Source organism: Sylvia atricapilla, chromosome 6, assembly GCF_009819655.1.
Source record: "Sylvia atricapilla isolate bSylAtr1 chromosome 6, bSylAtr1.pri, whole genome shotgun sequence".
Classification (NCBI taxonomy): domain Eukaryota; kingdom Metazoa; phylum Chordata; class Aves; order Passeriformes; family Sylviidae; genus Sylvia; species Sylvia atricapilla.
Genome location: NC_089145.1, coordinates 6165000 through 6192145, shown reverse-complemented (window position 1 = coordinate 6192145; position 27146 = coordinate 6165000). Strand labels below are relative to the sequence as shown.

General features: G+C 40.3%; 1 long non-coding RNA gene across 1 annotated transcript in view; it reads right to left on the bottom strand.

Annotated features, from left to right (window-relative positions):
- Window positions 1-432: 432 nt before the first annotated feature.
- Window positions 433-27146, bottom strand: part of LOC136362204 (uncharacterized) — a 55175-nt gene continuing 28461 nt past the window's right edge. Inside the window, exon 2 of the long non-coding RNA XR_010743752.1 lies at window positions 433-1039. This is a non-coding gene — a long non-coding RNA (uncharacterized lncRNA). The remainder of the gene's footprint in view (window positions 1040-27146) is intronic.

Here is a 27146-nt window from a genome sequence, read left to right as displayed (position 1 = left end):
GCACGAGGCTGAAACAGATGAGTGGGTAGGGATTGGAGTAAATAAAGTCTCCACACAAGCTGAAGAAAATTAAACAAAGCAGATACCAAACTGCACTTTGGAAATCTGTTCATCTGTACAAGTATGGCTATTTTCAGAGTTTCTCCCTGCTTTCCTCCAAAAGTGGTTTAGCTACTAAAGCTTTAAAACATAATTTGAATGTGGATTAGATATTATATACATGAATCTTGACATAAATAAAGACAGTTTTTGAAACATATATTGGTTTTCCTTTTTAGCAGAGGATTTTTAGGTGTAGAAGAAACTTTTCCAAGGACAGGAAGAGAACCCACTCAAAACCTTAAGGAATACGCCTGATTTCCTATTTGGTTACTTTCGTGTTGAGTCTCCTCATTTTAGATGCAACTCCTGCCATATTTAGAATCTTGAAAATTTATTTCTTCATTTTTTAAATAAACCCTGAGAACACACCAGATTTCACCCCAGGGCAGAGCTAGGAGCCTGCTGTTCCCAAGCTCAAACCCCGAACAGGACTCCTCTGATTCACAATTTGGAAATGCAAACAGAGAGACCTCCGGATGCCTCACTGGTGTGTAAGTTGAGGTCTTTTTGTTTGGGTGTTGTTGGCTTTATTGCTTTTTTTAAAAAAAAAACAACATTACAGTATCATGTGGTAGCCTTAACAGTAGTGAAATACTGAGATACACACATGCTACGAAACATTGTTTTCAAAAACCTGGCACCAGCAAGGCTTTTTCTGGCACAAAGTACACCAAGGGTGCTGGAGAGACCCTCAGCTGCTCATTCCTGCTCCTCCCATCCTTTGAACATCAGTGTTCATGCAGACAGGCTGGGAACAAAGACCAGTTCTCTGGATGTCCCCAAAAGGTGGCTTGTGCCCACACCAGGGGGGTGGCAGCCCAGCACCAGCACCAGTCACAGCAGCAGTACATGCTCTGCCATGCCCTGGAGACTTTCCCTTGGAAATTCAGGGATTGGTTTTCAAGAGTCTTCACTCAAAAAGACTTCCATGCATAGGCTGGAGGGGGGGGAAAAAAAAAATCTTGTTTGTCCAAGTGAACTTCTGAGTGTCATTCCTGCAGAGGGATTCAAGAGTGGCATAGAGACACAAACATCAACACCTGACCAGGACCAACCACCATAACCCAGCAGGAAGAAAACAATTTGATAAAGTTGGTTTAACTGAGAGAAGTTGTGATAGGAGACACAACTTGGACAAGAAATGCACGAGGTTTATGCGTGTCATGCTTTTCTACACCATATGTTTTGTTCCAGGCAGTTTTTAACTGGGATAGTCACCAGTGCTGCAAGATCTGAGTTTGGAAAGGGTTTAATCATCCCATTCCAAATATCTCTGATGGTAGTGATGAGTTACAAGGATCAGGATTGGTGTCTAATCAGCATAATTAATCTCATTCAGTGATTAACCCAAAGAGGAGAGAGCTCCTTTAGGCATAGGTAAAATACCATGAGTCATTATTTGGCAGTGACAGTAGAGAGTTTAAAAATGCAAGTTGTGCTTTGTTGGAAGGTTCAGACTCAGTCTAAAGAGGAAACACACAGATTATTAAGTGCTAGGAGAGAAAGTTGCACCAGTCTTTCCCCAACCACTAGAAACCAAGACACCACAGTCACTAAAAGCTCTGCTAATTTGTGAAATAGTAGAAAGTGTTCTGGGGACACAACAATCAAACACTGCTCTGACACAGGCCAATTCTGTTCCAAGTACTATGGACAAGGACTCTGCAGGCAATTTTATGCATCATGCTACAGTTCAAGCCTTTTTTTATCATTGATCTCCCACATGGAATTACTATTAAAATGCTCTCTTAATGTGGATTAATATCCACACTAAAGAACTGTCTTTCAGAGTGCCAAGACCCATTTCAGAAGTGAGTGAATTATCCTAAGCAGTGTTCCTGGTTTCCTTATACAGAAATTTCAGAAATCCCTCATACAACTTCAAAGTTGCATCTCCTAGAGCACAGCCCAGTTTCAGCACAACACCACCAACAAGCTGTGAAAGTATTGCCATCCATTCCTGTAAATTTAAGGCTGCAAAAACTGGCACAGCCACCAAAGGAAGCAGCCTGCCCTTGCAAACACAGTGGTGTATTTGTTGCTACCCTCACACCTTTCTGGTTTTTGCACCATGTGGCTGAAACAGCAAATTGGATGAATTGACCCAGGGAAAAACACATTTTTAAAGGTAAGGAAGGTTACTTCAAAGTTTATGTGTATTTAGAGCATATGTGAAATTTCACTGTTCATTCCAGAAAAATGGAAAACTGCTGGAAGAAAAAGGAAAAAAAAAATAAATAAAAGGTAAGGCATGTCACATCTGACACCTGAGAGCTGTCCAGCCCTGATTTCAAGTGGCTGTTTGCCAAGTGAGGCAATAGCTGTGGCATTTAGAAGCACACAGTAGCAGGGAAATGTTCCTAGTGCTTCCTCACAACATCAGGCCATCCACAGACTGAGCAGCCTGCCCAGACACTTAACAGCCATAGAAATAATTGACTCACAAGTACTGATTTATCCCCTTTGACCTGATAAGAAGTCAATGGAGCTCAGCAGCAGCAACCAGCAAACTTCGGATAAAAGTATTTACAGCTATCACTGGCTCCTGGCTTTCCTGGTGGCTATAAGACATCATCTGCCTCATCTTTGGAGCGCTAATATCCGTCACATCTCATTTTTACTTCTTAACTTCCTTTAGGGCAGACACAAACATTGAAACTCTTACATAAGCTGCTATTACAGAGCAGGCAGCTGGAAGAGAGAACTCTCCCCATTTTATTTGGCTCAAAACCAAGCACTGCTCCTGTAACAATTAAATCACATCCTGATCAACCCTGCATTCAGGAGTGTGCTCCACCACATTCTTCAGACTTTTCTGCCGAGGTGCATGAACACTATTGGATAAAGAAGTAGAGAGGGGTTTATAATTAAAAAATTGATTAATTTCACCAAAATCTGCTGAAGGTTCGTGTTGGCCATTACCAGGGATGATGGCAGCTGCAGGCACCCCCAGTAGCTAACCCCCCATGTGCTGCTGGATGTTGCACACAAAAATGTAAAGAGCTCTTTCATATTTCCTATGTTACTCCAAATAAGAGATGTTCAAGCTTTTTAACGTGCACCTGAAATCTTAGCCCTCAATTTCTTTTTCTCTCCCCTTCCCAGACTGTGAAATTGCTATTGAAAACTTGAAGGGTTTTGTGGAATAGCACAGAAACATTTAATAAGGACAGTTCAGGGAGGGGAAAAGGTCTGTAACAGCTAAAAGTCCTGAGCGTGTATCACTCAGAGGCACCCATATTGAGAGCACCTCTGCTCTATGGGGCGTTTTGAAAGCATTTTCCTTTTAACTGAGAGCATGCAGCTCTGCCCTCCCCTTCCAGGGAAACAGCCAGAACTGGACCAGAATTGATCCCGGGCACTTAATGAATAAACACAAGACTGTCAGGGATTAGAACTGGCCTTGTACTCACACAAAAGAAGCAGGGGAGTGTGAAGAGGAGCCCATGGCAGGCATGAGGATAAAGCCAGAGCATCAGCACTGCTACTGGTAAACAGCAACCCAAAGGGCTCACAGCAAGCAAGGGTGCAGAGAGCACAGCATGTCCCCCAAAAGCTGTGTAGGAACTACCTCTAAACATGATCCTCTGTCCCTAGAGATAAGCATAATGGGAAATTTCACTACAGCAGTATCATTGGAAAATCTCTAGATAAAGACATGAACAAACCCATTCTGGACACCCCCCACTCCCTGCAGCTCTCCTGTTTCTCATCTAAGGTACTTGACATTTTTTTAGCTCTCCTGACAGGGATTCTATTATTATTATTATTATTATTTATTGCATTTTCTTGTTTTATTGGTGGAGATGAGTAGAAAGATGCTAGCAGTAATGAAAGTTTAAAAATTCCCACACTGGTTCCTGAGAATCCAGGAAAATTGGAGCCTCTGTGTTTTTATCATCATTATCCTCTCAGTAGGTGAGAGAATTCACTCTTCAAGGAGGACTGTGAAAAGATATAGCTCCCAACTGGTTGTACAGAGTCTTGAAACCCTAAAGAGGATTTTTAAAACAACAGCCAAGGGCCATGGAGAAGCAAAGCAGCAGGACGGGCTGCAGGGGACAAGTATGAAGAAAGATGATTATTCCAGCTTGAAAAAAATAAAGAGATTAACTGTCAAAGGGGAAAAAATAAAAATACTCACTCTTAACTCATGCAAGGCCATGTCAGAGTGTAAAAATAATTTAATACATTTTCAACTTCAAGTGGCAATGCAAGAGGCAGTGGTGGATTCCAGGCTCTGTGATTTATAGCCAGGCTCAGAGGATGGACACTGATGCTGAAAGGCAAATCCAACCCCAGGACTCCTTCTTATTGCCTTTGATTACAGCACAAGACACAACCAACCCATGCCCAACCACTCCTTTTTGTTTGTGGGTTGGTTTTTTTGGTTGGTTGGTTGGTTGAGTGGTTTTTTTAATGTATCTGCATAAAAAGCACAATGCCAAAGGTATGAATCAGGAATGCCTATGATGCCTCGGATAAGCTATCTTGAAGGCTCAAAAAGTTATTTTAAACTGACTGAAATCTGAATGCTAGCAATTAGACAAGAAACAGATGCCTCACTACAAGCAAGAGCAATAACTGTAAGAACAATTACCATTTTGTGAGATAGAGTGCAATGCACACCAGAAAAATGCGTTTTTAATTTGTCAGAGCTAATATTTATCCAAGGTGACAAATAATTTACTTGGTTGATTGCAAACTTCTGGAGCCTTGGGTTGAATCTGTACACAGCACAAAGCTCCCTTCTGCATCAAGACAATCTCCAGTGTCAACTAACAAATGGAAGGGAATTCGAAACCACAAAGAAAAGACTCGAACAAGAAGCACACAGCCATAGCAGAGGAGTTTGTTCTTCCTCCATATGAACCCTCTCAATAATCTCTACAGTTAGCATAAGAAAAAAAAAATAACAATCAGGCAACATTGTTTTCTTCTGAATTATTTCTCAAATTCTCTGATAACATTCAGCCACATGCAATCAAGAGACTACCAACACTGATCTGATTTTGCCCGCACAAGGTTGTAATTCGTGCTGTTTATCTTCTGGGTATTACCTACTGTCAGCACAGAACAGCTTTAGGTTTAAAATTACCAACCTCATTTAGTCTTTGGGCTGTGAATGCAGACAGGCTAGTTCATAATAGTTGTAATGGCCAATATGCATTTAATTTTAGATTAAAGCAAGACATGACAAACAGAGATGAAAAAAATCTTGAGTGCATTTGCACACCAGCATTGCTTATGGTAGTTATTGCACATGCACAGTTTTGCCTCAAACACAACTGGAGATGAAGGTGTTGGTTTTCTGTCACTGTTTTCAAGGCAAGTAATTTGCCTTTTCTAGTGGAGCACATTAATTAATCTATCATGTATTATGCACACACCTTCCTTTCAGAACCAAACTGCTGCAATGCTTAAACAATTCTTCTTCGTCATCTGGTTCCCTATCCCTGTATAACCCCCAGCCCCCCAAGTTCTGAGTCCCACTAATTACTGTTACCTTATGGATTTGTGTAGAACATGAATGAATCCTGTCATCAAAACAACAACCAAACAGCTGGGGCAATGACAACAATAGCTGAAATCCCTTATTGTCAATTTTCCACTTCATTGGATTTGATACCACAAGGCAGTGGCAACCCTCTGAAACCAAGCAGGGTCATGCAGGTGCAAGTCCACACTGAATACAACATATGCAGATGTCACACAACTTAGCTTGTCCCATTCCTTCCCAATTTGGCACAAGCTGTTGTACTGTTTTCTTACCCTCATTTAAAGAATATAAATCATCACCTTCAATTTCTGTGACACCTCAAACAACTGCAACTCATCAGACATAGTGTGTGCAAATAAAAGTTTTAAGTGTACATTTAGAGGTATTAGAACAGAAGAATATGAGTTTGGAGATATCATATGCATCACAAGTTATTCACAGACCTGTAAGGACAGCATGCACTATTTTTTCACATGTACTTCAAGAAAGGTTAATTGTGCAACATATTTTCGAAAACCAATTCCTGGGTTTAGCCTATTTGCTACCTCCACGAAATCAAGTAAAACAAAGTAACACGTATGAAAATTACCTGTCACTCCCTTTAAAGTTGCACTGAGTTAATTACCCTTAAGGTGAAACAGGTGTATCTAGTTCAGGATACTTTTATTTGCTGAATAAACTCAAAGTTCAACCAGCCTTTGCAAGTCTGCAACATAAAATTCTTCAGATAACCCACAGGTTTTCTTAAAAAGCCATTTTATAAAGAAAAAAAAAATCCCTACTCACACTTACTGCACAGTGTCACAGGTTCAGCAGTTCAGCTAATTCCTTCTGTGTCTACTTGTCTTTAAGATTTTAACACACACATGCACATCATGTAATTGTAGGTACAATACTTCCCCTTATTATTTAATCCCCTGAAGCTATAACTGAAAAATGCTAATATTACCTTGCATGCTTGAAGCAGCTTGTTAAAGAAACGCAATTTTCTCATGTGTCAAAAGATTCCAGTCCCATGAGATCCTCTGGTTAATTCATAAAGTAATTTAATCATAATTAAAGCAAAATTGCATCTTACCCAACCATCATGTTTTGCAAGACAGATTTAGCAAAAAAGAAGAAGTTTACACTGCCAGCAGGAATAGGGAAAAGGCACATTACAGGAGGTGGGGGGAATTAAAGGTGAGAGGCTGTCAGCTCTTTTAGAGGAAACAGAGAACTTCTGAGGGTCCAGGTTCTCCCCAGCTCTCAGCAAGCTCATGGCTAGATGGGCCCCTCTCATCTGTACAAGACAGATGACTTATTTAGCACAAAATGAAAATGAAAAATTATTTACTTGGGACACTCGTTCACCCCCAATTAATTACAGCCAGACCAAAGCACAGCTTCTGCTGTTAGCCCTCCCAGAGCAGCCAGAAACAAGCATGGACATTTTGTTTTGCTGATGGGTGTTATGTAGCCACAGAAGTAACCACATCCCCAAGGATTAAAATCTAGGTAACCAGAATTGGACCCAGTACCAAATGCCAGTTTCCTGGATGGGGTGAATTAAAAACAAATACAGCATGCAAGACAGCAAGCCTCTCTGCCTCTGTATTAAACCACCACATCTCAGGAAGGAAAACAGAATAAGCTTTTGTGTTTGGATTTTGTGTTCTTTTGTTGTTGGTTTGGGGGGTTTAAAATTACTAAAAACTGACATGCATTTCTGAATGCAACTGAAATACAATAACGAGCCATAATCTTGTTTATAGAAAGTGTCAGGAGTCAGAAAAACTACACATAAACCACCACATTACTGAAAATTATGGTATTTCCCTCACTAGCAGCTACAGAAGACTGTGAAACCTCCAGACTACATTAGAAGCCAATGAAAGCAGCTTCAAGTGGAGCACCCAGAAAGATACAGACTAGATAGGGAAATCCTGATTAATTCTAATGCACACACTGCAGGAAGGGGGAAGAAAAAAAAACAAACCACAAATAATATACAGAAATAAACCACAAATACATACAGAAACAAAAATAAGAAAAAACACTAGAAAACTGCTGTCTTACCTCACTTACACCAAAGAACAGCAGCTGTGTCAGATGGAACCAAACTCACTGATAGCACGTCCTTTCCAGAGGAGCAGCAGCAGCACAAGCAAAACTCTATTATATTCCAAGATTCAACACTTGTTAAAGCTCCATTTTACCAATTCTTTTTTGCAAGGACCCAAGCCTCAAACCAGAGAGCTCCTCCTGGGAAAAGTCAAAGCCATGCTGCACCCAAGTCAGATGAACAAAGCTTCCAGAGAGCACTGATGACACAAAAAAAGATCTGAACAAGAAACGCACCAGCCTCTCAAGCCCATCTCCTCAGGGATGGTTGTGACAGAGGTCTCTCACACCTTAATATTTTTAAAGCCCTCACACAGACCTAGTTCATGCACTCAAACCTCCCATTTAGAGATACTAATTTTCCTAAGCCCACACACAGCCCACACCTTGCTAAAAACACCAGTACACAACACCAAAACACTACAAAACTACACCAAAAAACACCAAAAACACCACAGTAAAGACTTTAATTCACTAGTAAGACTCATATCAAGCTTTGAATATCCATTTTTTTAGTTCGTCTCCCCCTTGTTCCTGGCTAACACAAGATGCAGGAACAGTGGAGGTTTAGAAAGTTGTGTTCTTTCCAAACAGGTGTTTGAGATTCTCAAGCCACTCTCTACAGAAGGAACACCAATTCCAGCTGTCAGGGCTGTGAACTACAGGAGGGCCTTCCAGATATCAAAAAAAAAAAAAAAAGCTTGCGATTTGGAGATCTTGCTGTTTCATCAAGAAAAGGATGTATTTCTGACTTTTCTTCTGACAACTCAATGCTTCATTCCAGGAACACCAAGAACTTGAACGGTGTAGTCCACAAAGAACTAAAAACCACAGAAAGACATGACAAGATACTCTCACACTGCACAGACTAAGATACTTAGGAAATACCAAAACGTAATCACCCTTCACATCTTCCATTCCTTTTTAAGCAGAAAATATCCACGTAAACTATTTTTCTGAGAATCACTGTTATGATTCAGAAACATTATTTACTCAGAGGCCTTGTTCTTCTTGAAGATTTCAATCTAAATCATTCTTTTCAACTGTATCAATTCTATTCAGCTACTTCAACTATAATTTTTAAAGTCTTGAATGGAAGGCCAGCAAGCATTAAAATAAATGGATTTGATGTTAAGTTATTCAACTCACACTTGATTTTTACTGCAAGGTTCAGAGAGCCTGTTTCAGAGATACTTCATATTTCAAGAAAACAACTAAATACTGTGGATATTAAACCTGTGCAGGGCCACTTCCAGGTTGATGACAACAAATAATATTTAATATTATTATTATCCTGTTTAGAGTGGAGATGGTGGCAAGCAGACAAAAGGGACATGAGGTCTCCAGCACATTTGCTGACACTGTCACTGACCCACCTGTAAATGTTCTAAAGGGGGATCACTCCCCCATCCCCTGGGAGATTATTAGCAGTCCACTACACTGAAAGCCTAATAAATCACTGTCGGGATATGCTTGCAGTTATTCATCTTATTTTTGTTGACGTTTGTTCCATATTACCTAATAATCTGAATCCATCTTGAGTAACTGCTCTAATCGGTCTTTATGCTCAGCTGCTGCCAGCAAGTTAAATACTGCATTCATCCCAGGTTCTTTGAAGGCATTTCAGCCTGACATGTACATTTTCTGTACTGCTGAATGAGAGCAGGAACAAGCTCTGCCTGCCTTAGGAAAGGAAAAGCACAGCCTCCATCTGGCTCAGACACAAGTGATTTGTTTTATTTTAACCTAAATGCTCCCTTTCAGATCAAGGTCACTAATTAAGAGTTAAAGATCCTGATTTGCCTGACTGGTAGATCTAGTAAATCAATTGATAATTTATTAACATTGATTTTGGACCCAGGGCACTGAACCTCTCTTACATCTCACAATGCATCTGAAAGATGCCAGGAATAAAGTTGCCATACACAACAGCCCTACCATGCCAAGTGCTTGCCCAGGGGAAATTTGCCACAGAAACTAGGGAATATAGAGGAGTTCTCTCAGCAACTTAAAAGCCTGAAAAGGTAAGGAGCCAGTCCTATCTTCGACACATTGCTTAGTCAATGCATGCAGGATTCTTATTTCCAAATCTGAACAGAACAGCATAATTAATCTACACTAGGAGGGAGTTACAGGTTTTCATATCCTTCCATAATTAATCTGCACTGGGAGGGAGTTACAGGTTTTTATATCCTTCCAGACTACAGCACAGTTGCCCCCTTCCCTCCAGGAGAGGGAACATTTTAAGGCCAAGCATGACTCTGTAACACTGTGTTAACATGACAGTCCTCTTCACATAAAGGACTAATCCCACAGCGTTCAGTGGCAAAATCACCAGGACATTTTTGCTGTAATAACAGGCTGCAGTAATAAGCTGGTGTCACCTTAGCCACAGTGAGGCAGAGTAAATGAAATTATGGCTCAGCAGTGGCCTTGTCACTGACTTGGGCACTGAGGGGGCTAAGCTACTGAGGAACAAAGCCACCTTCAGTAACTTTGCCCTTCCATCTGCATGCGCACTGTTTCAAACGCTGAGAAGTTGTTCTGCCTTTACATGAGATGAACTTTGATTTCAAGCCTCTGTTTCCCTAGCAGGGAGGCTCTTCTACACCTACATGGCTGTAGCCATCTGAAGTTATTTCTCAAGGGTGGCATGAGGAAACACCAAAACCTTTAGACCATTATGCTTCTCAGGAGCTGCAAAGGAACAAACTCCAAAAGGAAAAAAAAAAAAAAAAAAAAAAAAAAAAAAAAAAACACCAAAAAACACACACACACACAAAAAAAAAACAAAACAAAAAACCACACATTGATGTGGGTGTCAGCAGTAGATGACAGATGACCTAAATGGGCTTTCAAATTAAGGGCTGTTCAATATGTTCATTTGGAAATGTACCACCAAATGATTACCACGTCTTTATTACCAAGAAGATACTCTGAAAAGTGATATTTAATAGGCTGGTTTACACAGTGAGCCAGAAGTGTGTCCAAACTCAAAGAAAGCTTGTATCAGCAGCAACAAACAAACAAAGGGAAAAAAAAAAAGGAGGAGGAAAGGAGGAAAAGAGGAAAAAAAAAAAAAAAAAAAAAAAAAAAAAAACAAAAAAAAACAAACCCAAGGAAAAAAAAAAGGGGGGGGGGCGGGGAATAAAAGAAAGAAAGAAAAAAAGCAATGCACTTCCCCAAGAGCATGGCATGTAAACACCAGGAATAGGCAATGTCCATGCAGACAGTACTAAAAGCAAGTGAAGATCCCAGGCTTGTGTTGTTGACATGTCTCCTACTGCTGGCTGTACTGAAGGGCAAGGGAGTCTCACACTGGGACCAGAAGGGATCAGTCTCTGATAACCAGTGACAAATTTACCCTGGCCAGACATCTCACAGCATCTACAAGCATGGGCAGGCTGGTGTCACAGGATGTCATGTGCTAATTTGGAACCCATGTGCAGACGGACAAAGCACACACAAGAAATCTGTGACAGAAACAAGAAATGAATCCAGTCTACTGGCCTAACCCTGAGAAAGGATGTTGGGACAGATGCAGGGCTCCCCAGGTTCTTACAATGAACTGAAAGCAACAGGTAATAAAAGCTTTGAGAAGGAAAAACTAGATATTTTCATTTAAATTGAACACCCAGACAGTTTAGGTACCTAAAGTGGACTCAGCAATTGAGGGATTAATCAAAGAATTTATTCACCAAAAGATTAATGAATGGAATGGTCCAAATGTTTAATATAAACTACTTTAAAGAGCATGTCTTTTTTGTCCATTTTTCATCCTTATGGAATACCATTAATACAGCTGTCATCCAGAATTTGAGACTACATGATGTTTCCAAGCCAAGTTCATTTTTAGGTGCAAAAACTTGCTCTGGGTTTTGGTCCTGAACTAAGAGCCCAAAGCACCTAACACCAGACATGGGGATCACGAGTGTTTACAGAAACCAGTTCTATAAACTGAAAATAAAAGCTCAGAAAACAATAACAACCTGCATCACTTCATATTCTGTAACTCACCCTCACATGAAAGTACCATTACATCTTAAAATCATATTTTTCCCATGCAAAAAGTGATTTATCAAAGTATAGGAACCCTAAAAACAAACCCACCAGTGCCTGAGACTTTGCAATGGCCCCTTATGCACCAGGGTCAGCCAGTGGGGACTCAAGAGACAAGCTTCATAATTTACAAATCCATCCCTTCTCATTAAAAAAAAATAAAAAATTGCAGAAAAAGAAGGATGGTGTCAAAACCACCACCCAAGCCCTGGTGGCAGCAACCTGGCCATCATCTCTCAAAAAATTAAATTAAAAAAAAATAAAACACATTTGTGTTAGCATGAAGCTTTCCAGGGCTGACATCACTTGCGTGAGCAGGAAGTTTTCAAGGGCTGACTTCTATCTTAAAAATACCAACCCATTTCTATAAAACAACATTTTGAGCCTGTAAAGGTCTTGCCTTTATTGCTAGTAGTGTAGTACAAAACAGTTTGTATCAAAAATTATCTTCTAGAGCAAAATGATCTCCAAGAAATACTGCTGTACCAGTTGGGACTTTCCCAAGTGGATCTGGAATTATCCCTGTACTGACCCTTGCTGAAATGTTATTTTCTGTAGGTTGGTTTGCACAGAGTCTGCTCTGACAATAGAATAGAAATTGAGGTTTAAGAAGTAAAACAGCATCTAATTTAGGCCCAAAGACTTTACTACTGATTGTGATGTGCAAAAATGAGAAAACACAGCTTGACTTTAAGAACATATTGCAGCTTTGCTCAGTTGGCAGTATCTGAAACATTTTTCTTTTTTCCTAATTTGCAACCACAAATGTGTTCTTTATTAGAATTCCAGTGGTTATCTTAACTAAAATAATTTCCAACTAAATATTTTTATTACTAAAATAATTATCCTCTCCAATGAATTTTTTTAAAAAAATACTCTGATGATCAGGCTTTCTCTGGTCTCTATGCAAAATGAAGACAACACAAGTGACACAGAACAGAGGTTACTGAAATCAGTTCCAAATTTTCCAAGGTCTCCACAGGATAAAAACCACTAAATCATGCTAGAGTAAGCAGATGGTGGAAAACACTTTTTTTTTTTTTTCCTCTTTTGGTCAAAAGATAAAGTGGCATTTGGGTTTGCTTTTTTTTCCCTAAATAAAAATAATCTGGACTTCTACATTTCCATACAATTAGTCTGGTACACACAGTCTAAATAGCTCAAGAAAGGACATGTATATTCCTGTTGGGACAGGAGACAGAGCACAGCTACCCTCATTTGCTCCCAGTGCCTTAAAGCAATTTGAGGAGCCCTGATTCCCCTCAGTTACTGATTTCCTCACACAGCAGTGCCCAGAGTATCTCCTGCCACTGGGTTAACTGCAGCCAGCAGCAATCCCAATTTCCAAGACAGGTGATGAACTCCCAATTCCCAAGACAAGATCCTTAAGCAAATGCAGGAGCTGGCTCTTTTCTCAGCTGGTGTTTTCCAGCCTTGCCCAGTGCAGGTGCCTACCAGAGCCACTGCAGACATGCATCTGCCAGTGCTCAGGTAATGCTTTCACCTTGGAAAGGCCTCTGTGAGGATGTGGGATTTTAGAAGCCTTTCCTTGTTGTCTGGATGAAAGCTGTTTGCAGGGGATAGGTGCTGAAATGATCCTTTTTAGTATGCTGTTGAGTATTTTGTTACGGATCACACCATCTGTCCAAGCTAGTGAATGCAAATGACTCCATCAATTTTTCAAGTATAAGCTTAAAAAAAAAAAAATAAAAACGCATGTGACAGTAAAAATCCCATACAAGCACTTTCCACTGCACAGCTATTATTTGAAATCTACCACTAAAAATGCACAATGATTTCAAAAGCACCTTCCAAATTCCTAAAAAAGATCCCCATTATTTCCAACCTCACTGGTCTTTGTATGAAAACAATACTCTTGGCTTTTTCATCTAAATATTAACAGATACAGTACAAAGTATTTTGTTGATATTAATGTGCTTACAGCTTATTACACTGAGCTAATTAAAATCTGAATCAAGCAAAATCTGGAAATTCCGCATGTCTAATTTGTCCACTAAAGCAGCTTGGGTAATAACACCCAGCTCTGTAAGAGCATTAGGCTATCACAATGCAGCATATGATTCTGTTCCAGCTCTATTCATTTCCCAAAGAAATGGGAAAAGCTGCATGGCTTTATGGACAAACCATTAGCTCGTCATCTCTAGGGAAATGGTTCATCAAAGTATTTCGGCTCCAGACAGATTACATCTCAGTCTGCTTCTCCTCCAGCAGAATCCAGCAGCACACACCACAGAAGGGATATGTCCCTTTTGGGACAGCTGAAGTCACCCCAGAGCCAGAGCCTGAATTTTTGGGGAGTCAAAAGCCAGCAGCAGTTTATTAGTACCACAAGTAGAAAGGCACTGTCAGAGGGCTGGCATCCCCAGCAATTCAGCTCCTGCAGCACTCAGCCCAAAATGTGGGCTTCAGGGAGCACTACAGCATCAGGCTCTCCTTCAAGAGGGAATGATCGGGAAGGGAAATGTACCAGCCAGGCTGGAACTTCAAACAGGCATGCAGAAGCACCCAATACCTCAATTTTGGAAGAGATTCCAACTGGATGTAGCATCTTTTCTGCTCAGCCTTAATGCCTCACTCACAGAAGTCCTTGGAATGCCCTTCTGCAGTGACACAGCCATGCCAAGTCTGAAATTCCTGTGTTTAATGCCTTAAATACATTTTAATGCATTAAATAATTTTGTGCAGACGTGAACACACAGGCAAACACTGAGCCATGCTGTCCACCCAAGGTTTTACAGCCACAAGGCTGGAACATCAGCTGGGTACAGCCTGACATCACTCACTTGCATTAATGAATCTGTGATAATTCACACCAGCTGAGGATTGATCCCCAGAGAACCCTGACTGCCATAAGTTAATGTTAGCTGCCTGCACCCTCTCCCTACACTGCTCTTATCCAGCATGATCTCTCATTACTGCCATGCCAGCCAACCTTGCTCCTAAGACAGGAATTTTGCCCAAAAAAAACCCCCCCAAAAAGGTTCAAATTAGCATCTGGATAATATTCAATTGCACCTGTATTGTAATTACCGAAAAATTACTCTATGAAATTAAGCCCACATAGATCCCCCCAAAATCTCACTTTTGTTTAAAGAAGTACTTGCCTTTTCTCCTAAAAACGCTGTCTCAAAACTGTACGAGACATTTAATATTTCCTTTGGAGTGGAACAAAGCAAAATAAGGAAGATTCTTCCACTGACCTTGTCACAGTCAGAAGAAAAAAATATTTGACCAAAGCTCAAATACTTCAATAAACCCAAGTCTAAAAGCCTTGGACCTTTTAATGAGTTATACTCCTGACTAACTGAACTTTACTCCTTCAAATTTGCAGAAAGTAGCAGGAGAAAAAGGCAAGAGCAACCGTGATTAAATGGCATTTAAACTGAAACACATTCAGTGCTTTTAATAAATTTTATTTTTCCCTAAATTCCACTCCCAAGTGCTCCTTCAGCATGCACCATGGAGATAAAGTGAAAATCCTGATGGATTGCTTTGGAAAAGCTTGGTTAGAACATTTCAGGGATATGCAGGCTCAAATAGTGAGCACACCACCAGCAGATCTCTGCAGCCAGAAACGAGCTGAAAACCCAACTCTGATCTCCAGCCATTTCTGCCAACATCAGTTCCTACTCTCCAGAACACAAAAAACCCCACACTGTTTGTAAGCAATGATTAATTCCAAAAGATGAAAAAGGAATAACTGAAGTAATGATCAACAAGACAGGAGCAGAAATATTCCCACATTCCCATACTTAGTTTCCTACCTCTCATACTTCTTGCATCTGCTTACCCAGGACACCAAGCTCATGTGGCAGCTCCTAGAGAGTTAAAGTCCATGATTTTTTCAAATTCATATCCCACTAACCACAAAAATGATCAGAGATACCTAACACAACTTTGTAGAAAGTGTGTACATCACAGCAAGACAAGAACTTCAGGCACTGCTCTTCTGCACAGGGTAGTACAAAGGACTCTGACAAGCTGATGATTATAAATATTCTCTGCAGTTACATCTCTCCTTTCCCCTAGAGATGCAGGAAGAGCGCCCAGAGAGGAACAGAGACAGATCCTGCAAGTTGCCAAGATCCTTCTGAAAGTTGCCAGCTGCCATCAGCTTCTCAGCCTCAGGCCCTGCTCTTGCTGTTGGCAATTAAGAGCCCATTTAAACTCAGCCCAAAAGGAGGCAAATTAGGATTTTTGAATTGCTTTTGCTCTAAGTGCTGCAGTGAAATCCATCAGAGCCTCCTGGTCAGTTGAGTGGTCAGTTGAGATCACTCTGCTGCTCTGTCTGCTATCAGGTTGTCTCTTCTTTATTGGCTTCAGATTAATTTTACTGAGGGGTAACTTATTCCTTAATTTCTCCTCTAAGAGAATCAAACCTTCCCACAGTCTTGCCAATGTAACCTCATGGGAAGGTGTCCAGCACACAAAGGTTCAGGCAGGAGAACTGGAACTCTTGGGAAGCTGTGGTTCAGCAATGGCCTCTCCCACCAGCTGGAGATCAGCACCAGCCCAGCAAGCTTTCCCTACAAAAAACAAAGAGACTGAGACTGGATGAAGACAGGGGAAGATGGGACCACAGAAATGAGTGAAACCAAAATGGGACCACGGAATGAAACTGAAGCAAGGACAAAAAGTGGTGAACACAGCTAAGTCCTGGGTATGCCAAGGCTTACAAAGCAAAATGTCACCTGACTGGGAAATAAAGAAAAATCCAATTCCCACCTCATGGAAAAAGGCTCAAAGCAGTACATTCCATCTCCAAATTCTGAGCTCTTCAGCTGCAACTACACTTCACTTGCACTTTGGAGGCAATCGCATTGCACTTCTACAGTAGATAAGGTAAGTGTAAAATTCAACCCCAGCATCTGCATATCTGATCAACCATGAGAGAGTTGGGTATTGATTACATGCAGATCATTATTTTACCAGTTTATCATTATAATGTTCTATTACATTATCATCATGATCATCCTTTCTCTCCTTCCTCCCAGTCAATAAAATATTGTAATCTAATAACTCACACCATAGAGTAAAAACCGTGCAGAGAAAGGAGCAAAGGAACAAAACATCCTCTGAGTACAGTCTGTCATGTCTACCCTGAGCACTGATAAATGTGCTGATCCCATATTATTTGAAGATAATGGCTAGTCCTAGTGACTTTTTTTTTTTCAAGTTAGCATAATAATTGTTCATGAGGTGAACCAAGAGCTCCCTGTGGCACCCTGGGGACCCGCCAGCTGTCCCAAACAAGTCCCTTTCTCCAACACACCACCAGCTTCTCTAGATTCTTCCAAAGCCAAACTTGAACAGGAATGAGCTGGAGCTCAAACTCCTTGGCTCAAACACTGTTTAAAAGAAGGCCAAGAAATGTCAGACTCAATTTTTTGGAGGTTATTGTGCATTTTTTAGTTCAAGCCATTTCAACCAGCCAGTGGAGAGGAAGCTTTGCAGGGATCTAGGAGAGGCAGGGATTGATGTGCAGTGACAGTGAGCTCACTGATAAAATCAGAAGCCAGGAGCAGGACTCTGGAGAGACAAGCAGAGCAGTCTGGGTGGTACATTGTACCAAAAGGGTCCTCAGTCACAGCCTCCTCCACCAGGGATGTGAGGACAGCTCGTGTATACAAGGACCAGCTGCAAGCTCTCTGTCACAGCACACAGGAGGGATACTTGCTCTTGCTGCAGAGAGTTTCCACATATCTGTCTTCGTGCCTCTGTCTCACTTTGCTTCAGAGCAACCAAGACAAATCTGATTTCCCTATTTTTTTTAATCTGGAGTGGGGAGGTGAGGGCATTTAAATTATGTCCAAGATGCATTACAGGTTTATTTCACAACCAAGCAATTCATGGCATCTCGCTATTTAGATAAGAATATCTGGAATATTTTTTTTTAAATCCAAGACATAAATATTACACAATTAAAGACCCTGCAGTTCATTATTGCCTACCAAGTCTTCATATGCACATTCTTTTTTTGTCCCCTACTTGTGCTAAAACAGTTCTCAAGTTTTAAGTTTTGTGGTCAAGCTGACTTTTGACGTTGAAAAAACTATATTATTATATTAACATCAAATCCACACGATGGAAAAAAGTTTAAAATATCAACATATTACAAATGCATAGATGCAAACAACAAAGCCACCTTCTAACACCACACTTCCCAGAATTAGCTTTGTTTGCCATTAACATAGTTGATTTATATTCAATGTCTTCTCTGTGCTGTCCTGATTTAAACATCATTTTAATTTAACTACCCTTTTTTTCCGTGGGGACTTCTTGTTAAAATTCCATTCACAACACAGCAATTTCTCTAAATTACGCTGATGTAGGGATGAACCGATCTTATCGGCATCATTGAACTAGTACAGCACTCAAAACAGGGGGTTTCATTATTTTTGCTGTGACATGACTTGCATCAAGCCTATTTACAAACACTAAAGTGGCCTGAAGGAGACCATCAGCCAGACAGGTTGGCAGAAAGACTTGACAGCAGAGGCTCAAGCTTATGTCTCTGCATTAGAAAATACAAGGAAAACAGCAGAAGCAAAACACACAGCATCACCAAGGAAAGCTCCAGCAGTTAACCAAAAATCACAGAATTGGGGATGTACAGTCACCCAGATAAACCAAATAGTTTACATGCAAAAATATTCAATAAGACAAACAGAAGCCTTTTGCACAGACCCTTCTAAAAGAACAGAGGATTTTCTCAGCAGAAATAAGAGCTAAGGCCTCCAACAAGTGTTATTTAGTATTCCCTTACATGTTCAGATAGGCCAACTACAGCAACAGCTGGGAAGGAAAAGACCCTCTTTGATAACATAAAATGGGAAGATAGGGGGGTTTATATCTTGCAACTATACAAGCACTGATCTTGGACACCAACAGAACAGAGTGCAGTGCTTACCTACATATGCTCCAAACATGATGCTTTCTCCCCTTGTCAGCCAGGAATGAGATAATACAGAAAAAAAAGGACACTTGTTACAGGCTTTGTTCAATCCACTCCTGTTTCATGCGTGCAGGTTTTGCAGGTTTCACTTTTACTTTTTTTTTTTTCCTTTCAAACTAGGAGAGCCAATTGTATTTTTCTTTCGAAGCAAAAGGAAAGCTAAATCTTAGGTAGATAAAGCAGAATACTCACTCAACCTCTGTCCTCCAATATTTCACGGTTCACAGTTTACAGTCATAACAGGATTTTGAATCTCGACAGCAGCCAGCATCGTGCTGGTACTATTTAAAACCTCCCTAATGGCTCTGCCAGCAGGAGGGAGATAACAAGAACTCAGGTGTTTACCATCCAGAGCAGCAAGGGAAGCGTTGGAGCAGAGAGATATTCAGCTGCCAGACTCACCACCTTTTCTTATGCCTTATTAAGAGGAGAGAGGAAAGATTAAACAAAAATTGACTGGTGGCCTTAAAGTTTTCCCAGAAACAGCTCTTCAGAAGCAGTTGCAATGATGTTTCAAAAACGTGCCCTGGAAAGAGGGACAGAGCAGTGAGGTTTTAAAAACATGCCCTTGGAAGAGGGACGGGACAGTCTCTCAGCCTCTCTCTCTCCTCCCATAAGCGTAATTCAAGATAAACAATACCACACATTTGCTTAAGAGGAAAGAAAAGGCAAAGCTTAAAAGGTCTATCAGGTTTCACTACAAATCTGCCACTAGAAAAGAAGTCTTTCATCTTGTATGCAGGTGACATTTGAGAGACAGGTACCCACTAGTTATGCAGGTTAAAGCTCGCCTCATTAAATTTCAATTTTGGCAGCTACTGACTGACAGTATCCAACCGTTTCTATGCTTAGACTCAAAACATCCAAATCAGCAGCAATTTTATACCATATGCTCCAAGTAAAGGTCTTCAAGTACTCCCACAGTCAAGCAAAGTCCAGAAGGAGTTGTGAATTTTCTTTTTCGTTGTTTTTTTTTTTATCCCCAGTTTCACCTTGAAAGGAGCTGAATATCAGTGAAATAAAAATACCATAATCCCTTCCATTTTCTGTACACATCACAAAGATGGAGGGATCATTAAATCAAAATTGCCAATATGACTAAAATAGCTGTTTTAAGTAATGCAGAAAACCGACCAGATAGAAACATCTTACTATTTTGATCAATAGCAATTTCCCCCTGTCTGTTTATGTATTGACATTTTTAATGAAAGAAACCCTTCTTTAAGATGTTTAGTTTCCAGTAGGGAAAATAATGTATTTAATTTTAGTAAACAAATCTGATTTACTAGATATAGAAGGCTAAAAGGGAATTTGAAGGTTGGTCGTAGTAAGATCTAAGATGAGCAGTCACTAATTGTAAAACAATTAGGCTGAGACTCATTCTCATCTTCCAAATTCCACTAGAAATTACCATTCCTCTTGAAATGTTTGATAGCTACAACAGGTTATTAATTCTGAGTTGCTGTGGGATTTTAGAAGTGCACCCTGATATGCATCAACCTGCACCCCACTCAGCACTTCTGTTCCTACTTGGTTTGCAGTGCCTGAACCAGCTATGGGCATTAACCACACACCTTAATTATGCCCCCAGATTAAACAGAATTGGCTGAATAGATATTTGTTATTTACTTAGAGGAAAGTGTTAAAGGATTTCTACAGAATATTTATCAGAGAAGAGTTTCGAACACAAAGACTGCAAAAAATGACATTTTTAAATGCTATCTTTACATAAATCAAGTCTGTCAGCAAATCAAACTCAACACTGAACTTCAAAGTAACCGTGTACTTCAACAAAATAGAAATAGCACTTATTTACATCAATACAGAAAACAAGCATCTCAGGCTTGTTGGAGGCATTTTAACATCATTTAATAGAGGCACTTTGCAATCTTAGCATTTTGTAATGTGTTAACACCACTTAGCAGATTCTTAAAAAGACAAATATAAACTATTAATATTTTATGTGTCAAGATCTTCAGAAGTCTTTGGGGCTATTGATTATTTAAACCCATTAAGTGCTATTTTCATCTTAAATAGCTGGAGGTATCTGCAAAGAGATTCAAGCTAAGTGGTAATGGCTATTTTGAGAATAAGCAGTTTTTTGGCAGCTATCATTACTGATAATGAAGTTTTCACTTTAGAAGCCACTAATCAGTAAACAAGAACCGTTACACCAGTTTGTCCAAAGGAGTATTTCATCCTTTTTTTTTTTCCCCTGATTCAAACATGTTTGAGTTCAGCTTTTACCAAGAGCAGAGACCAAAAGACAACCATAAAATTTATAGCACGAGTTTTCTAACTGTGTCATTTCTGCTTACACTTCTAGAAATGGCTGAAGATAGGACTTAAAGTTTGCTTTCAACAGCAAAAACACATCACAGCACAACTGGGATGAAGAAAAGAGACAGGAGCTTACTTAAATATATTTTGTCTACGAATTCTTCAACATTTACTTTTAAAAGAAAGAAACAACTCATCCACTTCCACCTAGTGAACAAAGAATCATCATCTAAAAAATTACAATAGCATTAATTCAAAGAATATACTGAATATCTGTAATTTACATCTTCACTTTCTGATTGGCCATTGGCATGAATATGAAAGAACTATGGTACATTCATGGAACTGAATGCAAAATACTTCTATGTCTTTGAGAAAATGAAGGCAGCAAGAGCTGCCCATGCTCTGACCTGGTAAGTATTTTGTCCTGCAGTTAATATATGAAAAAAACCTCTTTTCACATTCTCAAAATGAAGTGCTTAAAGAGTTAAGAGAGATTCACACAGATTTGGTGTTTTGTGCTTGGGGGCTTTTGTTTGTTTGGGAGTTGTGTGCTTTGGGGTTTTTTTACAAAAACCAGGATTGCAAACCAAATTCCACTGAGAACAAAGTTTGTCACCTGCCTTATGGGCAGTCATCAGGTTTATCTCCCTCAGGCTTTCAGTGATGTCAAGGTAAGCTCTTGTATCTCAGGAGCTGCATTTTTCTATACACATCCTTTTCTGCTATCCACAGAAGATCGTATATTGTACGTGGGATTAAATCAAGAGTGTGTACCCACAGAAGATCGTATATTGTACGTGGGATTAAATCAAGAGTGTGTACCCACAGAAGATCGTATATTGTACGTGGGATTAAATCAAGAGTGTGTACCCACAGAAGATCGTATATTGTACGTGGGATTAAATCAAGAGTGTGTACCCACAGAAGACCGTATATTGTACGTGGGATTAAATCAAGAGTGTGTACCCACAGAAGACCGTATATTGTACGTGGGATTAAATCAAGAGTGTGTACCCACAGAAGACCGTATATTGTACGTGGGATTAAATCAAGAGTGTGTACCCACAGAAGACCGTATATTGTACGTGGGATTAAATCAAGAGTGTGTACCCACAGAAGACCGTATATTGTACGTGGGATTAAATCAAGAGTGTGTACCCACAGAAGACCGTATATTGTACGTGGGATTAAATCAAGAGTGTGTACCCACAGAAGACCGTATATTGTACGTGGGATTAAATCAAGAGTGTGTACCCACAGAAGACCGTATATTGTACGTGGGATTAAATCAAGAGTGTGTACCCACAGAAGACCGTATATTGTACGTGGGATTAAATCAAGAGTGTGTACCCACAGAAGACCGTATATTGTACGTGGGATTAAATCAAGAGTGTGTACCCACAGAAGACCGTATATTGTACGTGGGATTAAATCAAGAGTGTGTACCCACAGAAGACCGTATATTGTACGTGGGATTAAATCAAGAGTGTGTACCCACAGAAGACCGTATATTGTACGTGGGATTAAATCAAGAGTGTGTACCCACAGAAGACCGTATATTGTACGTGGGATTAAATCAAGAGTGTGTACCCACAGAAGACCGTATATTGTACGTGGGATTAAATCAAGAGTGTGTACCCACAGAAGACCGTATATTGTACGTGGGATTAAATCAAGAGTGTGTACCCACAGAAGACCGTATATAGTACGTGGGATTAAATCAAGAGTGTGTACCCACAGAAGACCGTATATAGTACGTGGGATTAAATCAAGAGTGTGTACCCACAGAAGACCGTATATTGTACGTGGGATTAAATCAAGAGTGTGTACCCACAGAAGACCGTATATAGTACGTGGGATTAAATCAAGAGTGTGTACCCACAGAAGACCGTATATTGTACGTGGGATTAAATCAAGAGTGTGTACCCACAGAAGACCGTATATTGTACGTGGGATTAAATCAAGAGTGTGTACCCACAGAAGACCGTATATTGTACGTGGGATTAAATCAAGAGTGTGTACCCACAGAAGACCGTATATTGTACGTGGGATTAAATCAAGAGTGTGTACCCACAGAAGACCGTATATTGTACGTGGGATTAAATCAAGAGTGTGTACCCACAGAAGACCGTATATAGTACGTGGGATTAAATCAAGAGTGTGTACCCACAGAAGACCGTATATAGTACGTGGGATTAAATCAAGAGTGTGTACCCACAGAAGACCGTATATAGTACGTGGGATTAAATCAAGAGTGTGTACCCACAGAAGACCGTATATAGTACGTGGGATTAAATCAAGAGTGTGTACCCACAGAAGACCGTATATAGTACGTGGGATTAAATCAAGAGTGTGTACCCACAGAAGACCGTATATAGTACGTGGGATTAAATCAAGAGTGTGTACCCACAGAAGACCGTATATAGTACGTGGGATTAAATCAAGAGTGTGTACCCACAGAAGACCGTATATAGTACGTGGGATTAAATCAAGAGTGTGTACCCACAGAAGACCGTATATAGTACGTGGGATTAAATCAAGAGTGTGTACCCACAGAAGACCGTATATAGTACGTGGGATTAAATCAAGAGTGTGTACCCACAGAAGACCGTATATAGTACGTGGGATTAAATCAAGAGTGTGTACCCACAGAAGACCGTATATAGTACGTGGGATTAAATCAAGAGTGTGTACCCACAGAAGACCGTATATAGTACGTGGGATTAAATCAAGAGTGTGTACCCACAGAAGACCGTATATAGTACGTGGGATTAAATCAAGAGTGTGTACCCACAGAAGACCGTATATAGTACGTGGGATTAAATCAAGAGTGTGTACCCACAGAAGACCGTATATAGTACGTGGGATTAAATCAAGAGTGTGTACCCACAGAAGACCGTATATAGTACGTGGGATTAAATCAAGAGTGTGTACCCACAGAAGACCGTATATAGTACGTGGGATTAAATCAAGAGTGTGTACCCACAGAAGACCGTATATAGTACGTGGGATTAAATCAAGAGTGTGTACCCACAGAAGACCGTATATAGTACGTGGGATTAAATCAAGAGTGTGTACCCACAGAAGACCGTATATTGTACGTGGGATTAAATCAAGAGTGTGTACCCACAGAAGACCGTATATTGTACGTGGGATTAAATCAAGAGTGTGTACCCACAGAAGACCGTATATTGTACGTGGGATTAAATCAAGAGTGTGTACCCACAGAAGACCGTATATTGTACGTGGGATTAAATCAAGAGTGTGTACCCACAGAAGACCGTATATTGTACGTGGGATTAAATCAAGAGTGTGTACCCACAGAAGACCGTATATTGTACGTGGGATTAAATCAAGAGTGTGTACCCACAGAAGACCGTATATTGTACGTGGGATTAAATCAAGAGTGTGTACCCACAGAAGACCGTATATTGTACGTGGGATTAAATCAAGAGTGTGTACCCACAGAAGACCGTATATTGTACGTGGGATTAAATCAAGAGTGTGTACCCACAGAAGACCGTATATTGTACGTGGGATTAAATCAAGAGTGTGTACCCACAGAAGACCGTATATTGTACGTGGGATTAAATCAAGAGTGTGTACCCACAGAAGACCGTATATTGTACGTGGGATTAAATCAAGAGTGTGTACCCACAGAAGACCGTATATTGTACGTGGGATTAAATCAAGAGTGTGTACCCACAGAAGACCGTATATTGTACGTGGGATTAAATCAAGAGTGTGTACCCACAGAAGACCGTATATTGTACGTGGGATTAAATCAAGAGTGTGTACCCACAGAAGACCGTATATTGTACGTGGGATTAAATCAAGAGTGTGTACCCACAGAAGACCGTATATTGTACGTGGGATTAAATCAAGAGTGTGTACCCACAGAAGACCGTATATTGTACGTGGGATTAAATCAAGAGTGTGTACCCACAGAAGACCGTATATTGTACGTGGGATTAAATCAAGAGTGTGTACCCACAGAAGACCGTATATTGTACGTGGGATTAAATCAAGAGTGTGTACCCACAGAAGACCGTATATTGTACGTGGGATTAAATCAAGAGTGTGTACCCACAGAAGACCGTATATTGTACGTGGGATTAAATCAAGAGTGTGTACCCACAGAAGACCGTATATTGTACGTGGGATTAAATCAAGAGTGTGTACCCACAGAAGACCGTATATTGTACGTGGGATTAAATCAAGAGTGTGTACCCACAGAAGACCGTATATTGTACGTGGGATTAAATCAAGAGTGTGTACCCACAGAAGACCGTATATTGTACGTGGGATTAAATCAAGAGTGTGTACCCACAGAAGACCGTATATTGTACGTGGGATTAAATCAAGAGTGTGTACCCACAGAAGACCGTATATTGTACGTGGGATTAAATCAAGAGTGTGTACCCACAGAAGACCGTATATTGTACGTGGGATTAAATCAAGAGTGTGTACCCACAGAAGACCGTATATTGTACGTGGGATTAAATCAAGAGTGTGTACCCACAGAAGACCGTATATTGTACGTGGGATTAAATCAAGAGTGTGTACCACAGAAGACCGTATATTGTACGTGGGATTAAATCAAGAGTGTGTACCCACAGAAGACCGTATATTGTACGTGGGATTAAATCAAGAGTGTGTACCCACAGAAGACCGTATATTGTACGTGGGATTAAATCAAGAGTGTGTACCCACAGAAGACCGTATATTGTACGTGGGATTAAATCAAGAGTGTGTACCCACAGAAGACCGTATATTGTACGTGGGATTAAATCAAGAGTGTGTACCCACAGAAGACCGTATATTGTACGTGGGATTAAATCAAGAGTGTGTACCCACAGAAGACCGTATATTGTACGTGGGATTAAATCAAGAGTGTGTACCCACAGAAGACCGTATATTGTACGTGGGATTAAATCAAGAGTGTGTACCCACAGAAGACCGTATATTGTACGTGGGATTAAATCAAGAGTGTGTACCCACAGAAGACCGTATATTGTACGTGGGATTAAATCAAGAGTGTGTACCCACAGAAGACCGTATATTGTACGTGGGATTAAATCAAGAGTGTGTACCCACAGAAGACCGTATATTGTACGTGGGATTAAATCAAGAGTGTGTACCCACAGAAGACCGTATATTGTACGTGGGATTAAATCAAGAGTGTGTACCCACAGAAGACCGTATATTGTACGTGGGATTAAATCAAGAGTGTGTACCCACAGAAGACCGTATATTGTACGTGGGATTAAATCAAGAGTGTGTACCCACAGAAGACCGTATATTGTACGTGGGATTAAATCAAGAGTGTGTACCCACAGAAGACCGTATATTGTACGTGGGATTAAATCAAGAGTGTGTACCCACAGAAGACCGTATATTGTACGTGGGATTAAATCAAGAGTGTGTACCCACAGAAGACCGTATATTGTACGTGGGATTAAATCAAGAGTGTGTACCCACAGAAGACCGTATATTGTACGTGGGATTAAATCAAGAGTGTGTACCCACAGAAGACCGTATATTGTACGTGGGATTAAATCAAGAGTGTGTACCCACAGAAGACCGTATATTGTACGTGGGATTAAATCAAGAGTGTTGTACCCACAGAAGACCGTATATTGTACGTGGGATTAAATCAAGAGTGTGTACCCACAGAAGACCGTATATTGTACGTGGGATTAAATCAAGAGTGTGTACCCACAGAAGACGTATATTGTACGTGGGATTAAATCAAGAGTGTGTACCCACAGAAGACCGTATATGTACGTGGGATTAAATCAAGAGTGTGTACCCACAGAAGACCGTATATTGTACGTGGGATTAAATCAAGAGTGTGTACCCACAGAAGATCGTATATTGTACGTGGGATTAAATCAAGAGTGTGTACCCACAGAAGATCGTATATTGTACGTGGGATTAAATCAAGAGTGTGTACCCACAGAAGATCGTATATTGTACGTGGGATTAAATCAAGAGTGTGTACCCACAGAAGATCGTATATTGTACGTGGGATTAAATCAAGAGTGTGTACCCACAGAAGATCGTATATTGTACGTGGGATTAAATCAAGAGTGTGTACCCACAGAAGATCGTATATTGTAC